General features: G+C 32.2%; 1 protein-coding gene and 1 long non-coding RNA gene across 2 annotated transcripts in view; one reads left to right on the forward strand and one right to left on the reverse strand.

Moving 5' to 3' along the window:
• Positions 1 to 15,815, reverse strand: part of LOC149906970 (uncharacterized) — a 104,670-nt gene that overhangs the window by 61,873 nt on the left and 26,982 nt on the right. The window lies entirely within an intron of this gene.
• Positions 1 to 15,815, forward strand: part of LOC149906971 (G protein-coupled receptor moody) — a 71,291-nt gene that overhangs the window by 30,234 nt on the left and 25,242 nt on the right. The gene's annotated exons all lie outside the window — the stretch shown is intronic.

Consider the following 15,815-nt stretch of genomic DNA (forward strand, 5'->3'; position numbering starts at 1 on the left):
ATCAACAGAATTAATTGCTTTTTCATAATTATAAGAACTTCATAATCTGGTTGATCTCCATAGCACAGGTAAGAGCTTTCACTTTTATTTTTAATATTTAAACAGATATATTATCATCCGACGAGTCATATTCAATTTCTTCTACATTCTGAGTTTTATTTAAACTTTTATTTGTGGCTGATTCAATAGGCACATAATCTCTTTTCACTGTTGATTCTAAGAATATAGCGTCTCTGCTTTTAATTGATTTTCTTGTATTAGACGCTATAAATCTGTATCCAGTACACATCTCTTCTGGTGTTTTATAAGATAGCGATCTTGTCGGAGAGCGATTAACCAGGTACTCAGCTGTGTACGTTTGGACAACTGTTGGTCTGCGGACAGCTGTAATTGGTCTACGGACAGCTGTTGGTCTACGGACAGCTGTTGGTCTACGGACAGCTGTTGGTCTACGGACAGCTGTTGATCTGCGGACAGCTGTTGGTCTTCGGACAGCTGTTGATCTGCGGACAGCTGTTGGTCTACGGACAGCTGTTGATCTTCGGACAGCTGTTGGTCTGCGGACAGCTGTTGATCTACGGACATCTGTTGGTCTTCGGACAGATGTTTGTCTGCGGACAGCTGTTGGTCTACGGACAGCTGTTGATCTTCGGACAGCTGTTGGTCTGCGGACAGCTGTTGATCTACGGACATCTGTTGGTCTTCGGACAGATGTTGGTCTGCGGACAGCTGTTGATCTGCGGACAGCTGTTGGTCTACGGACAGCTGTTGATCTTCGGACAGCTGTTGGTCTGCGGACAGCTGTTGATCTACGGACATCTGTTGGTCTTCGGACAGATGTTTGTCTGCGGACAGCTGTTGGTCTACGGACAGCTGTTGATCTTCGGACAGCTGTTGGTCTGCGGACAGCTGTTGATCTACGGACATCTGTTGGTCTTCGGACAGATGTTGGTCTGCGGACATTACTCAGTGCAACACATATATTTTTCATCGTCTGAAAGTTCAACTGACCCATTCTCTGGTGCCACAGGTAAGTATCTTGCTTGATTACATCAGATATGCATGCATAGCCACCAGGCATATTTAGGCGATACATATTATTAATCAAATTTGCTGTAGCTATGATAACATTTTTATTGTTCAGTATAGCACAACCATTCTTATTAAATCTTACTTGGCCACCATTGTTAACAATTTGACTGACAGAAAGCAGGTTTGTAGTGAGTTCAGGTACATATAAAACATTTGTAAATATTATTTCATTTTCATGGCCTCTATCGTTAAAAACACTCAAGCTAATTTTTCCTGAGCTTTGAACAGGTAGTGTTTTGTTGTTTGCAACTTTAATTGATTTAATATTTGAAGTATATTCCTCTATGAATAAGTTTTTATGTTTTGTCATATGTGCGGAAGCGCCAGAATCAATATACCAGTAATCAGAGCACTCAGAAGATGCTATAAATACAGCAGCATATGATGACCTGCTAGTCGGTTTATAAGAAATCTTCCGATCATTATTTACTGTATTTGATTTACACTCAGGACTTTTATGACCATATTTGTTGCATGTATAGCAGCGGGGGCCTTTAGAATTTCTTTTACATTTATTATTAAATCTCTGACTTGAAGCAAAAGCTCTATCACTATTTGATTGTTTGACATCCTGTAATAATTTTGATTTGACGGAGTCTGATGAAATTTTCATGCCTGAACTTTCTATAGCTATAATCATTGGTTTATAAGTTTCAGGTAGACCGGAAAGCAGCATGGTGCCGAGCCACTCATCATCTACTTGAAAACCAATATTTCTTAATTTATGAGCAGTAGTCATAATTTTACTCACGTATTCCTCAACGTTCGGACATCCCTCAAGCGTTGTGTTACATAAGTCACGTAGAAGACCAACTCGCCGTGTCAGCCCGGAGTCATCGAAGACACGAGACAAATTTTCCCAGACTTCTTTCGCAGTTTTAGCTTCTTGTATGTGCACATAATTTACCGGATCAATTAAAAGAATGATCTTTGATCTTGCTTTTGTATCTTTTCTCTTGTCCAATGTCTGATCATCCACAATGCAGTCCCACAGTTCTTCGTGTTGAAGATATGTTTGGACAGCAAAACGCCATGTGGCGTAATTATCGCGGCCTGTTAATTTCTCAATTAATGCCAATGTGTTTGACGACATACTGATATTGTTGTTGAAAGAACTTTACCACGAATCTTTACACTTCAGAACACGTGGCGTGACCGGTACGATTATTGTTACTTTTTCTTCGTAGGTTTTTATACTGATTGACTATATTTTGTTTCGTAGCCTGGGCCCATAACCTGTTGTTATCTTGTTGGTATAGTCAATAAAAACCCAGGTGCACGTTTTACAAGAAAAACTTTATTAAGATGAAAAATATACGTGTTACACGAGCAATGTCAGCAGAGAAGAGGAAGTACAAAACAAAATGTTGCCATTACATGAAAAGTGACCACAGATTATTGAAGGCGCAAATTTATTACAACAATTCCAATCTCAATAAGAATAGCTCTCCTTGGTACAGACATCACGCACATGCCTTGTCATGCAGTGGAAAAATATTTCCTATCTATGATATATAATCGTTATTCGGTGATAAACTATTTGCCCTTTGCCATTAGAATTCCTAGCTATAGCGGGGATAAATGGCACCGTCCAGTATTTTCCACGAATTTATTTCTTATATGTGAATGATGAAGCGGCCATAACGGCACCGAGTCTATTACAGCCTTAGGGTTTCGGAATTTCCCCAATTTCCTAATAGTATTATGAGCATTGTCATTCCTTGTCGCAAACCATTTGCTTTGCGATCTCGTCCTAACTAATGTTTTACGTTGAGTGCTCTAATTTGAAATGTGATCTCGAGATAGAAGGGTTCGTTGGGACGTAAATGGAATATTGAATTATGAAATTTAATTATATCTTCTCAAAGTACCTATAAAAATTATTAATGTTTAAACTTATGAATGGTATTTTACTAATCATCCAACGACATTCTTGATATCAACTTTTTCATGAAACGTAAAAAGGTTACAGACCGGCCTTTTATCAAAGTCCAATGGCCAATGAAGCACAGATGTTTTATGTGGGAAAAGGGCAACATGCGGACGTATTCCTTCAATAATCAGTGCCCTTGAGGGGTCTATCTATATAGAGACAATGAGATTAGAGCTTTTGGTACTCACTCAGCTTCGAATCTATATAAGGTTGTTTATATGTCAAGAATACAAACCTAGATGAAAGGAATAGGCTACCTTTCGCATATATTGGATATGTACTTTATTGAATGTACAACCGATACCTACCTACTACATAATAAATGAAACTCGAAGTTACATGGCAACAACATAGAAATGCAACATTTTGACACCCCCTTGGGATATAGCATGTTTACAATGTAATTATTAACAACTCAGTTCGCGATTCTCAGAATGAGCACAAACATTGATCCTTTAACATATGGGGTTCTATAATAAAATTAGCGAAATTGAGTTTTACGACGTGTAAGCAATTTACCTATTTACGGAGCACAGTTTAAAATGTCCCCGTTTCATTGAAGAAAATAAAATGCCCATTTAAACCCCCATAAAGTACACGAATTGAGGTCGATGGAGACCCACGTTGTTTACCTTCATGTATTTTGTAAGTGGATCGCGGAAACAATAAAAGGGTGCTATTATTTAGGTGATCGAATTATCTGGGCCACGTTGTCACAATCACGCTGCGTAGGTGCACGAAATATCTGTGTTTTAATTGTTTACAAATCTTCCATTGATGTGTGCGGTTTGTGGAAATATGTGACTTTTCTTTGCTGTAGGTATAAATAAAATGAAATTTAACTAAAGTAAAACTGTATAATATAATGCGTTTTAATCTTTGTTTTTATAGTGCATTGAGAGTTTGAATATATCACTACAAGGAAACTAGAAATATGAGAATCTTATCTTCGTGTAGCAAACGGTGAAATTTTGGTTCAATTTATTCAGCTCAGCCAACGTTGTAGACAAGATTAAGAAAACCAATCCTTACTTTACAATTTATAGCAAACGTCAAATCCAGACTGAAACTGAGATAGGTTTAATCAGCGAGCCGCCAATGAAAATTAGCGTCGAAATTCTTAGATGCTAAGATTGCGATCTTGTCCGTTCCAATGTGATCTCCTATCTTAATCCTGAATAGATTTGATTCCATCCTACGGGTACCGAACTACAGTATTCGTAAAAACGTATTAACGTTTAATTATTATTTTATACGACTATCGTTCTTATATATTTGCAAGCAAAATCTTTTGCTTGTTTTCTCAGTTACGTAATGACATATAATATACAATAGAGAGACGATATTATCTTATCTTAATACTATTATAAAGGCGAAAGTTTGTAGGATGTATGGATGTATGGATGTATGGATGTTTGTTACTCTTTGACGTAAAAACTACTGAACCGATTACAATGAAATTTAGCACACATATAGAGGATAACTTGGATTAACACATAGATTATTATTGGTTATAATATATTATTATTATATTTTATTATTATTGGTTTTATCCCGGAAATCCCACGGGAACGGGAACTATGCGGGTTTTCCTTTGAAAACGCGGGCGAAGCCGCGGGCGGAAATCTAGTAGGAATAATATTTTCCAATAAAATTTTCTGATGTTATCCTTTTTGTTGCCTTCAATAGTTAATACCTTAATAGTAGCAATTACTAAAACATATAACAATTGCTCATAAGAACAAATTACACCATTAACGGTCATTATTGAATTACATTGTATTTATCTAGATGCAATTATATTTAAGTTGAACCATTAACCAAGTGAGTAATGAGGAAGATAAAGCTAAAACTTGTAGTGTAGCTTCTTGTTTCAAAGTTATATCCATTAGGACGTCAATCTGCTTGCAAGTGATACTATAGTTGAACAGGAGAACTTTAGTATATTATTGTAATGAAACTGGCCAACCAAATTTAATAATGAAGAAATACAAATATGACAAGTATTAAACATATATTACTGATATCCAAATTTTTTTGGAGATCGGAAATTTGTGTTGTGTGAATGTATGTGTGAATGTTCTTACCTACTGAAATGATGTTTTGATGTAGTGTGATTTAATAATATGGTACTACCATGTTGTGCAATATTTTATAATAATGTATGTTAACAACTTTATTTGTTATTTTAAACTTTATAAAAGTTTCCGTGTACTACGGCTTAGATGATATGCAAAAAAGAGAAAAATATTTCCTATACCAGGTACCGCCTGCAAATTCGATTCAAGTATTATATTTCCTAATTCTCTTTATCCTATTAAACTTAATAAATTTAGTCCATAACACAAATATCAAATAACCAACTGATCGTGCTAGAAATACTAAAGAAGGATCAAAAGTTTCTGATATTATCAGAAATATGTAACCTCCTTATAATATTACTGAGATAATACCGATTTCCGAGAGACACTTAACATTTCTAAACTACTTATAATTCTATATTGAAACCTTTCTTAAATCAAGTAAAGGCCAATATCATAGATAGAACCGTTAAACTGAAGTTATAGTGTTTGTGTGTAAACACGTATATCCGCTCAATTTATCGAACATGAAACAAAGAGTAGGATATTGTGACCTAAAATCACAGCCGAGTTAAGGTTTATAACTTCATTTAATTTAAACTTTTATTACGCTGGTGTTCTTCAGATTTGTCTCTTGATACACACAGAGATAGAGGAAGCACGACCCTTTATAAAGATTAACTAAACTTGTTATAAGTATGTTTGTTTGTTCTCTGTTCATTTTGGAAAGTTTTAAAATGATCCAAGTTATTATAAAAAGTATTGATAAACCTTGAATATTCGTATCTAAGGTTATTAATTTTTTTATTATGTAACTTTGTCTTAGGAATCATGTTAATAATATAAGCAGTAACATCACAGGAATCTCTATGAATAATACTTAAATGTAAGCAACATTGAACAAAATCAAATCCAGCAGATGCAACTTTTTACGTAATAATCAATCAAACCCTCATATTTGTATACTGCTGAGTGCTGAAAATAAAGGCGGTATTTCAATCAAATTCTGTATAATAATTAGCAAATTTGCAAGTAACGATACACAATCCTGTCACTTAGCACAGCAAACAATTCCTTAGTATATAAGGCGCATTAATTGCGGTGATCAATTCCCAACCGCCCACGTCTCCGTGATACTCCGAAAGATTTCTTCCTATCATTAATCTCACGAAAATGTTCATTCAAGCAACTTACGCGTCTATTTCTTGTTTATAAAGCAGACCATTCACGTATCTCCAATATAATTTGCAGAAATCTCACCAAGAAAGGCGGGAACATTTTAGTCTGTTAAATTGAATCTGAATAAAGTATGTAACATATCAAGTAGGGTTAGACACCCGAGGACGATGGAAGATGTTTATTCGTATTTCAGATATGATAAAATATCTCGCTTTGTCGAACCCTTATTACAAACGATAGTGATTCTTTCCGATATCGTCGGCACATAATTGGGATCGAGTATGTTAGGGAGAGATGTAATGCCTCGGTAATTGGCATACCTTGGAGATTTCATTCCATACATTATCACTGAATTTTTATTTTTATTCTCGAATTTTTCAGAAAAAAATCGATATGCTTCAACTGTTATAATATATTCTTTTGAATTGTAGAGTGCAGAAAATGGGACCATACTTAAGACAAACGAATGTGGGTGGATCCATTTAAATTCCATTATTCACAGGTTTTTATTAAGTTACATTATTAGTTCAAATGTTCCAAATTGTCCTATTTAAATGTTGTTTCTGAGGGTATTGTGGTAGCTTTTCGTAGGTGGAGTGTTTTGTGCCAACGACCGATTTTAATTTAATGATAAGCAATACTTATTTGATAAATGCAGTACAATTGCATGAATAGAATAAAAAAATATGTACAATATCAAACGTTCTAGTGATAATAATTATTAACTTTCCTCAATCAATCAATTCGCTGAATCAATATGATTTATTTGGTGCTGAATTATCTTATGCTTACTATTTTCATATTTATTAAATAATTAGACTAATCAACTTTCTTTTTCAATATTTGCACACCCAATCAATGGGTAGAATGTATTAGCCACATAATATTGTAATTAAAAACATCTATAATTTGTAACTACATTCTTGCAAATAAATATAATTTGAATTTGAATTTGAATTTCATAGCTAGGATACATTTTTTGAACGAGTTGTCTTTAAAAACAAATACATTGTATACTTTGAAATATATTCAGCTAACAAACAAGCTAAAAGCTCTCACGTATGTAATGTAAATAAAATAAAAATGTTTAACAGAACATTTTGTGGAATATAAAAGTAATGCTGTCAAAAAAGTCGATTGCTCGTGAAACTGACAAATAGGTAAGGCAAATAGTGTCCAATTCAAGTATCTGACTAAGGACAAAAATTGTTTGAGTAGACACTTCAAAGTATTTCACCCTCGGCATGCTGGCTTCAAGACGGGATATTGTAGATTCAAACTTGTTCGAGAATTTCAAACATTTTTATTGTTAGAGAGATTTTAAGATTTTATTTGCTATGTTTGGTCAGATAATTTCTTAAAGAATGCAAAGTATAAATATTGGGGGTTTGTTTATAGTTAGCTACTATACTTTGTTTATTTAAAGAGTCATTTAGTAAGGAAAGCTTTCTTAATCCAAATAATTTATTGTTTTCAAAACATTCTTAGTAAACAATAAACAACAATATAACTTCACTTTATTTCATACTTTTCTCATTAAAATCCATTGTTTAATTTTCTGAGAAATTGTCTAATTTCATCAGAAAAATGAAAAAGATCAAAGCTACGTATTCTGCGTATCAAAATAGACAATGACTGCGACCTTTCGAAAATCAGTAAAGTATAATTGTAAGGCCAATGTTTTGTAATAACATAATATTTACAATGCTACAGTATGAACACATGTGGTTTTGACGGTTTTATTGCTATCATATTATTTCGGAAAAAGAAAATAATCATTCGAAGTATTTTTAACTATTAGGAATGCAAGACCATTCACACATTTAAGTGTTTTCACATTAATGGTCATTGTGGTGTTTAAATGTGTTTTATAGTATCAATTATTTGTTTTATATTTTAGAAGCTTCCAAATTTTTAAAGCGTTTGTGTTCAAGCAAATATTCGGATGATTTTGTTTTTAAATTCTTAACTATTGCTTAATTCTGAAATCTTCACGCATTCATTATTTTCATATTTTTTATGTTGAATCTGATTTTCAAACATTCTTTGTGTTTACATACAATTTAAAAGCTACGCGCATAAACAGGACAAAAGAATACTGGCATGATAAAAACGAAAATAACACAACAGTATAATAAATCAATTTATCATAAAAATCTTAAAATAAGTGGTCTCTGGTCGAGAACATTTTCATAGGTCATTAATCACCGCACGCTTCGTCAGTCTACATTGATAAATAACTTGAGAAAAAACCCCTACAAATACATTTATCTATTGTTGATGTAAAAACTGAGGTTTAAATTTCACTAGGGAGACTGGAAACGTGAGCAGTCTCGTGAATAAAATATTAATAAAACAGTTAACAAAATAATCTCCTCGTTAGTCTTACAAAATATTACCTTGAATTTGAAACTTTAAATAATTTGCAATGTTTTTAACTATCGATCAAAATAAAAGTTTAAATCACGTTTATGTTTAAACAAGCGTTATTCTATATATTGCCTCATGAACATTCTTGAAAGAACTTTCCTAGAAAATATTTTAATCTTACATGGTGTTTCTGTTGAGCTTTTACGTTATGCATTTTTGAAGAAAATTTTCAGCAAGCATGATTTTGAATAATCCTGGGTTAGCATACATATAATGTGAATACTGTGTGGTTTTTTGGATATACTAAATATATGAGATTTTATTTATACAAGAAGATAATAAAACGAAACGTATGTTATAACAGAAAAATTAATAATTAAGTCCTGAAAAAGTACCACAATATAGTCAAGTATTCATGAAAATATTAAATTATTATCTACAAAGTTTTCAATCGCACATTCAAATTCATATTCTCATTTTTTAAATCTATTTTTAGCACCGAGATGCCAAATTTCAATAACGTAGGGAGCAAAATGAAAAAGTCATGATTCAGCGTTATGTCTCAAGTATTAGGGCGGTGTTGTAAGTTTAAAAACTTATTTCAAGTAACTGCCTTCAACGGCATCGCAGTTTATAAAAAAATATACGTTTTTATTTGGAAAATAACATTTAATACGTTATCTTAAATTGAATTTAGGTAAAGGTATTTAAAATCTAAGAAATGAAAACTATAGATTTCTAATAAGTATTTAAATTATTATCAATGTTCTATTGGTAAGAACATAATTTTTTTAAATGAACGAAGTATTCTTAAGATACCGTCTTTAGAATACTGACTCTAAGGTATTTAAATAAGGTCTCAGATAAAAACGAAACGTCGGATAACTGAGCACTTTACTGGAAAGTTGCAAGGTAGCTTGTAAAAGTCTCCGCTAACATAATTTTAAACTCACTCTATTTTATTACCGATCGCCTCTGATTTCTTGCAAGTTTGATACAGTCTAAGTACTTTGGAGATCAATGAAACTTTCAGCAAAGTGGGTATTAACAAGGGTTTCTTTAGAAATGGAGATCGTGTAAAAATATCTTAGTGATTTATTTTTCTGAATTTCGTTAAGTCAGAAGAAGCATGCGGGGTTTTATTTCGATTTATAGATAAGAACTAAAATAGAACCAAACTTATTTGTAAACAACAGTATCAGCGATTTTAATATCGTCGTGTATTTCAAATTCTTAACTGTTGTCAACAATACAGTTGATGAAACATTTAATCAACACAAATTACTTCAAACAAACAGTACAGCCACATAATACAATTCATGAAGCGCCTTAATGATCGCGCTTATTAAAAAATTTCTTCGTACGGAACATTTAATAAACAACGTATAAATATTTACGAGTTCTACGACATTTTCCTCCCATTCGGTGAAACTGGGTCGAACCGAGATGTATGTCACTACGCTCATGTAATATTGTCAACATGTTCCTCTCGAATTAAAAATTGTTTATTTCGTCTATATTTTTACGCTTGAAATTCTTGGACGAGTCAATTATTTTATAATTAATATGATTGTTATTGGTCGTAACGTGACGTGATAGCTAGAAGAAAAGTATGTAACATTTACGATACACTAGCAGCTTTTTCGATAGACTTTGTTCTGCCCTATTGTCCTTTTTAGTGTTTTTACTATTTCTCCATGACAACCAACCCGACTTAACAAAAACGTTAAAAAAATTAGCCGAGTTGGTCGAGCCGTTCTCGAGCTTTAAGTTTAGCAAAACATTTGGAAGTTTATTTAAACAGATTTGCCAAAATATAATTCGAGTTTTATTTTATTGAGGACTATGAAAGCTAATCGATCGATAGGAAAAAGTTTGCGTCGCATTTTTTTTGTTACAAATGACAAAACAAATGTGCATGAAATTTAAGTCGGAATCTATCGCAATACCATATCCACAACTTTTTTAAAACAAAATCAACAGTTACAGACACCAAGTTTTTAAAGCATGTAAGTATATTAGACTTTAAAATTTAGAAGTGTTTCATTTATAATGCTAGTAAGTAAGCACATAATCTTAGCTTGGCTGCGAACCACGAAAATTATGTCTCCTTGTCAGTATTCCTCTTGGTTTAATCTCCCCGTGGATATATTAGATACTTAAGGCTTTCAGTTAGGTCCATTAAAGTTGCGTAGGTTTACGAAGTAGCTTGTAGATTATGTTAGATTTAAATATGTTGCGAGTATGCTTAGGACCGACGTACGATGTTCTCGTTGAGCTTCGTGTATGTAAAGCAAAATAAATGAAAATAAAACGAAGCGCTACAGATAACAGATTGCCTGTTCAGGCATTTTGAAGCTGTGTAAAAATACGCAAGTGTTTGATTTTACGCGAGCAGTATATTTATAACGGGATGTTGACGGAGTTTTACATAATAATATGTTTAGAAATATACTAAGTAATTGTGTTTCGCCGTTTTAATTGTTACTTTTTTTTGCCTCTACTTAAAATGAAAATCAATTCGAAATTATACAATAAAAATATTTAAATTAAGTCATTTGATTAACCATCACTGTTTGGGAAACACTGCTCCACACAATTGTGCAGCTACGACCGAACATAAAAGCACATTTACGCATTTCCTACGTTGCTGCTTTAATCTCGTACTCATTTATGAGCTCTGAATAATTTCAGTCAATAATATACTGTTCATTTCACATACGCAATTCGATAATTTAGTTTGTACACTATATGATTTGTAGTATCAATTAAAAACTCAAACAGATATAGTTGTCTTCAAGTTAATTTCCTGACAATACCAAATCTATCTGATCTCAAGAACTTATTTAACGATTAATATCTATCTAAATATACGTACGTATATATATACTATGTACATTGTAAACGTAAAGCACACAAGACTTTTCTAATCACTTCATTTGAAATTGTTCACGTTAAAAATCCTTCAAAGCCATAATCGATAAAACCCAGTGTTCCCCAAAACCTAAGCAATCAATATAATGATTAAAACAGTGCTTACGTTAAAACCCTCGACTGTGCGTGCGAGCTAAAAAATGAAAATTGGTTTAATTTAATCTAACAACCGGGAACGTTTAGATATTCATGGCACGTAACCCAAAAGCTAAACTCAGTAACCAATGGAAGAATAATCAAAAGTCAATTACTCGGTAAGCGTTGTTTCGTACATGTTTCTATAATTTTTGTAGATTATAAAATTTAATGGAAGGGATATTTTATGATAATTATTGATCTATACACGAATACGATAATCGATTTAATTGTTTCCTAAATATTCATAAATATAACAATAATCATGATTTCTATTTTATTTGATAAAGACATTATTATCTTTTGAAACTAATGTCTTTTCTTTAGTATTTTCAAAATCTACCATGGTGTGATTGAGTATAATCGATTATACTAGGAACACCAGGAATTTAAACATTATTTTGCAAATTATATTGAAGTACATTTTATTACAAAAAATATATTAGAACAAGCCAGGAAAACTTATAAGACAAGGAAAAATTTGGGGAGACAAATCATATTAGTTCAACAGAATTGTGTCGTTTATTTTAGCTTTCCTGTTTCCATCTTCCAGTTCAGAGATCAAAATTGACGTCGTATTTTCTATATATTCCTGTGTGTACTTTATTTATAAATATTCTATTACCATACATTGGCTTCTCTATAGAAATACGAGAATAAATAGAAAAGATAACTCTATAAAAATAAAGCGCTAAAGCGTATTCAAAGGACGTATTGAAAGGAATGTCCGCACTGCTATAGAAAAAGTATCCAGCGCTGTAAATTTTAAACGAAGCGGGGAATGTGAAACAATTTTCCGGATAATAGCACTAGGTAGGTGCCATAAATCTTGGAACACGTGTAGTGCTTGCATTGACGGCTGCATATTGGATGGCTTCAACCTTTCCTTACAGGAACGTACTTTTTTAAAGTTCCCATTAGCACTCGAATGTTTCGTTTGTGCTGAGGTCCTTTGAACTGCCTTTACTTGGCCTAATTTAATACACGTGTCATAAATGTATATGATATTAATCCTGTATGAATAGAGGGTCTAAGTTCCTCGCTTTATGTGTAGGTATGTATGTTTATAATTGAAGCGGCCATATTGTGAATGGAGAGGTGATAGTGAGATTCATGGAAACGTATACCTAATGGAATAATATTCAGGAGAAGTTTGAGTAAATTTAGTGTTTTAGTAATTATTTTATAAAATATTTTATGAAAAAGGTGGCTGTTATTACATTGTATTTAATAGGAGCGTTTAGTGAGAAATTCTTTACGGAATAATTATCATGAATAAATACAAAAAATTTAGATAAAATTACTTAAGAAAACTCAATTATGATTTTTTTCAGGATACCTAATAACGAGGAAATGTTTACCTGGTAAAATAATAAACAGAAAGCTTTAATATTGCGAATAAAAATGAGCGAAAGGGCTTTTGTTTAAACGATAAATTAATACAATCCACTTATCTTCGTAGACAAAATGTGTTTAAAAATTCATGACGGTTAAAATAAAAGCTAGTTCTTATCGCTTAAATACTAAAATATTTATAGGAACGTGTTCAAGGCACACGAAATAGTATACGTGTAAATTGAGTTGTGGCCAAAGGAATCTAGTAGCTTGGAACTCAATTTCGAAAATGTTTCCTGAAATTCCTGTAAATGAGACTTTATAGATAGTAATTTGTATTTATGAAACTCAATTCTTTATCAAATTCATATCAAATAGCAGCACCACTTCACTGAAACAATATTCATGATGGCTCAACGTAAAATATAGCAAATTTTCACTTCATCCATATTTTTATAGCGTTTGCCCAGCTTCTTTCTTTCATTATCTTTCTATTCCGTCTAATCATGTAAGAATTTATAAACGTTTCTCGAGAATTTCCAAAGGAAGCGCATCAAACACAATGTATATTTTAATTTTACGAGTAGCAGATGATATCAAAGTACCACGTGTGTGCCATGTGATATAACAAAAACGTGAAATGTTTTTTTGTGCACGTGTTGACAGACGTTTGATAAAATGAATGTAAAAAGCGACCAATTAACTAGTATAGCAGGTTCACGTTATTTTATACTAGCTCAAAGAGCCTATTGAACATTATAATACCTTTAAACTATATGGGTAACATTAGAAAATGTAGTATGTTTGTATGCTAACTTGTGCCTGGTACGTCGTGCTCGTTTAGTTCTGATTGTAAAGCAATATACCTTATAATCGAAATACAACATTAAATGTGTATATGGATGTAAACATAACCGTCGAAATAAGAAATCGTTATGATATCATAGTCCGTAGAAAACATGCTTTTATGTGCTAATTTTGTTTCCGGCATCAATAACGAACATTCTTTCTAGCGCGCAAAATTCCAAGAGAAATTTGTTCGAAATAAATACAATCATGACATAAAAAGTCTCTCACAAATTCATAAATTCATAATAGGCAACTAAAACAGAAGTTCTAGAAATTACTCGACCAATTCTCCAAATTAGATGTGCCGATTATGAAAACTTGGTAATATCACTAAAATATAACGGAAGTTCTTAGAACAAATAAGCTCAATTTTCATATTGCTCCGAAATTGACAAAGTAAAAGGAAAGTGATATCACTAATGTAACATTGTGACACTAATTGGATAAATCAAATAACATAAAAAATAAAGGACATATTTCCGCAGTATGCTCGCTTACTAACATAGTATAGGTAATGGAGTATAGACATCAAACTTATTTGGCATGCGGCCAAAATAACAGACGCGTGATATTATGTTGACAGGCGTTCACTAACTTTGAAGTTTTCAGTTTTGTAACATATTATTGGAAAAGAATCGCTTCGTTATAATTATATTACGTGGATTTAATAAGCGTTTTTCATTAGATAAGCATAATATGTCTACTGTTTTATAGTCATTTTAACTATTTCATTCACAAAGTTTAAATGCAGTCATTTTAGATTTGTGTGTGTGTACCCTGCATTTTTATGTGCACTTATTAAGGAGAGCTTTGTCGTAGTCTTTTAAAATATAGAGACTTATAATATTATCATCTTTAAAATATGTAATAAAATATTTATACCGAATATTTATACACATAATCTGATTCAATTCCAAAATCTAACAGAAACGACACTAACTTCCGCATACTACAAAAACGTTTTAACATTTCTCCGCCGTCCTACAAAATAAATCTTCAATTAATTTTACACTATTCATTCCAACGACTAATTCGAAGATACATTGCGACAAACATTTCCCGTGTAACTAAAAATTATTACTGTTTTTCTATTTTCGTTAACCCATTTAACGGTCGCGGTAAAAAGGAATTTGTTTTAAAGCGGAGAGGTCATTGGCACTATTAGTCAGGTACACGTAATTTGACCGACAAAGCGTATGAAAAACGAGATTATGACAGATCTTGTGCAATCATTGATGTTTATCGTTTAATTTATGTGTAGACCTAAAAACCTGGAACGGTGTTTTAACTTGAATTTATCTTTATGTGTAATTTCTATTGGCATTATAGGTGATAAAGCTTTAAAATAAGATGGAACAATTGATGACAATTTCGATGTCGTTATTTAAAAAATTAAAAGAGTCGTATATTTGAAGTAATAGAAAATTATTGTTTACCATCATAATGTTATGAGATACAACTACTTTTACTTATCTCTATCTATACTAATCTATGCTCTTTCCACTAATTGAAAACTTTTGTAGTAAGTCATGCGTTATCTGTAGTTTAGATATTTCAGTAGTTACAAATACCATTCCTTTGGGAAATTCAATACAAAACTAGGATTGCCATAAACAAGTAGCGTTATTTACGAGCTTTGGAAGATTATATTAAGAACAACATTGTTCCTAAAACTTTTGTTAAAAACAACAACAACTAATGTAGAGTTGTAAATTTGGTTGGTGGTTGAAAGTGTTTTAACGATACTTTCAGACGTTAATAAATAACATTTAAGTAATTCAATTATAATCAATCTTCATTTGCATTGCATAAAAAGTGATGAAACTAAATGATTAATCATAAAATTGTAAAAGAAAAACTACTTATGTGATAGTAGCTAGTAGGTATCAAAAATTAGCACGCTGTGA

Source organism: Colias eurytheme, chromosome 7 (assembly GCF_061535395.1).
Source record: "Colias eurytheme isolate Ceu_HAF_F1 chromosome 7, ilColEury1 Martin Lab GWU primary, whole genome shotgun sequence".
Lineage (NCBI taxonomy): Eukaryota > Metazoa > Arthropoda > Insecta > Lepidoptera > Pieridae > Colias > Colias eurytheme.